The sequence below is a fragment of the Hylaeus volcanicus genome, chromosome 4 (assembly GCF_026283585.1).
Source record: "Hylaeus volcanicus isolate JK05 chromosome 4, UHH_iyHylVolc1.0_haploid, whole genome shotgun sequence".
NCBI classification, from domain to species: Eukaryota; Metazoa; Arthropoda; class Insecta; order Hymenoptera; family Colletidae; genus Hylaeus; species Hylaeus volcanicus.
Window position 1 is genome coordinate 29,058,118 of NC_071979.1, and position 2,768 is coordinate 29,060,885.

Genomic DNA, 2,768 nt, shown 5'->3' on the forward strand with positions numbered 1-2,768 from the left:
ATATATATATATATATATATATATATATATATATATATATATATATATGTATGTATATTTCTTTTTTATTTCAAAGACTAATAGTTGATCGTTTTATTTTGATAATTAGGTACCTAATCCTAGTTTCAAATAAAATTTCAAGGCTCCACTCGATAAAACGTATCTTCCTTTTTATTTTTCCCATACTAAGGACAATCCATTTAAAATTCTGTTCCAGCACGATTATTTTTTGCCCAAAGTGAACCTTAACAGTTTCGAAACGAATTAGCTTCACGGTGCGCTAGACCGCAATGAAACTCTTAATTAATTGCGACGCGGGTCGAAATCGATTAACCGTCCCCTTGATGCCAGTTTTTCCTTCTCCGACAGCCGCGAGCGATTAATTAACGGGAATAATGGGAAATTTGCTGGTTAGAGGAAAAGCTCGAGTGACCCCGCGTCAATGCTGTGCCAGATCGGCGTCGATTTTTCATGGAAATCTCGTTTCAAGTGGAATTTGAACTTGACTTCCTTACGAATCCTGTATTCTTCGGTTAATTAGAATTAATAAATCCAGAATATTTTTTAGGAAAATTTTTCAGGCCCGATATTACCACTTCGTTATGGATAAATATTACGCTTGCCAATAATAGTTCGTATCTGTCGAATGATAACTAACAAATTTAAAGTGTCTTTGCTCGACGATGAACGCTTAATTAATGTGCCAACTTCGACTACACTTCAAATAGAAGTCTCCGACGTTAAACAGACGAAACAACACCGTTTGGTGTCGATAGACAGACGACATACCGATCTCTGACCTATCTCGATCGTGAAACGCACGATTCAAGGACAATTATGGCCGATCATCGCGAGTTGAACGACTCCGGGGCCATCGACCGTACACCTCCTGGTTCCTCATTGCCTCGTTTCAAGGAAACGAACGAATCATATCGATAGTCCCCACCTATTGGACCGTTCCACAAAGTGTACTCCGTTTTACCAGTCGTTGCGTTTCTGAAAGTAGTGATCGCAATCTTAAATAATCGTACTTATTCTCCATATTGGATAGTTGGAACGTTTTGTGAAATTCATTCAATCACGAGTGCTTTAAAAGTACACCTATATTCTCCGATAGAGTTCCATCAAAATTTACACGTATTTCATTTTTCTCCTCTAAAACAATTCAATGACCTTTGTAAAAGACACCTGGTACCTCGACAGAAGTCTGGGACCTATTAACAGTATCTAGAGATCGCTGATTCGTATATAATAATCATCCTTATTTTCCATATTTGATCATTGGAACGTTTTGTGAAATTTATTCAATCACGAGTGCTTCAAAAATACGTTCACCGATATTCTCCAATAGAGTACCATTGACATTTACACGTATTTAATTTTTTTTTTTTCTATAAAAGAATCGAACGACCGTAAAAGACACCTGGTACCTTGACAGAAGGTTGGGATCGATTAACAGTATCTAGAGATCGGCTGATTCTATCGTTCGTTTTCGATCCAGGGTCCCTCCAAGGTGATCTCCACTAATACGCGTTCAACACGTGCATGTAGATCGCGATAAGGGCGGTTCACCAGAAGGCGAACTAGACAAATAGATTTGGCTCCGAGCTTGGCTTCGTTCGCCAAGGTCGTGCACACGCGTGACGTCAGGGATCGTTGACTCCCGGGGGCTCGACCTCGGCTTCGTCTTCCACTTCCTCCTCCTCGTTGCTTATCTCTGTCTTCTTCCTTCCCCGAGCGGCGCTTCGTCCGCCATTGGACGGAGAACTCCTTCGAACTGTTTCGAAAACGTAAACGAGTCACTTGGTCGGTTGATTTATCAATAAATTCAGAAAGCTACTTTCACGATGTACGATATTAAATTTAATATCGCGAAGATAGTAATTTCTAAATAAATATCACACTGTAGCATTTCGAATCTTGGTACGGTATCGTCTACGAAATAAGCAACTCCCCCACCTTTTTGTTCGAAGTCGCCTGGTGCTAAAATGAGAAAGCATGTTATGTTCTATCCTTCTCCAATGAACAACACCCGTGCTCGACCGATCACTTTATAGTTTGCCGCTACACCGAACCCCCTCTTTTATCTACGATTTGACTATTTTCACCTCGTCTCGCTCGAGAACGAAGTCAACCCGAATACCTCCCTCGAAATAAGCAACTCGCCGTGTCCCGACCGACTCGCTTATTTCGAGACGGTACTGTACGCACAAATTATCTCTCAAAGCTACCTTTCGTTTCAAACTCTCGATCGCTTCGAACTCTCCACCAAAAATCTCTCGAACCTACCGAACCCTTTCACCTCGATAAATTGCGTCCGTTACCTCCATAATTAGTCACTCCGGCACCGTCGCGATACGTCCTATATAGGGATCGATCCCAACTGGAAATCGGCACGTGCGTTGTCACGTTTCAAGGCGGAACACGGTGTCCCCTTCGCTCGGCCGATATCGATCGAATCGCACGACGGTCAAATTTTCTATTCCGACGAAACGTGAACGACGACCACTACGAATCGATCAATTCCGCCGACGAGTGTATCCTTTACCTCGGGTGTCGTTTATTTAAATGGATGTCAAATGGATACGTCGCAAATCGCATCGAGCATTATCTGCATCGGAACGAGCCACGGCTCCGCAAAGGTTAAATCCTTTTTCTGCGCGTTTTTTTCAAGGAAATTACGTAACAGAGATAGCAGACTCGACCCTGACTGCGTGTGTCTCTCTCTCTCTCTCTCTCTCTCTCTCTCTCTCTCTCTCTCTCTCTCT

At 42.2% G+C, this 2,768-nt stretch overlaps 1 protein-coding gene and 1 long non-coding RNA gene across 8 annotated transcripts in view; one reads left to right on the forward strand and one right to left on the reverse strand.

Moving 5' to 3' along the window:
- LOC128875719 (protein roadkill) overlaps positions 1–2,768 on the forward strand; it is a 116,286-nt gene that overhangs the window by 106,796 nt on the left and 6,722 nt on the right. The window lies entirely within an intron of this gene.
- On the reverse strand, positions 28–2,553 carry LOC128875730 (uncharacterized). The gene is made up of 3 exons (XR_008456872.1): positions 2,325–2,553; positions 1,431–1,777; positions 28–996 (listed from the first exon to the last, which is right to left on the reverse strand). It is a non-coding gene; the product is annotated as an uncharacterized LOC128875730 (long non-coding RNA).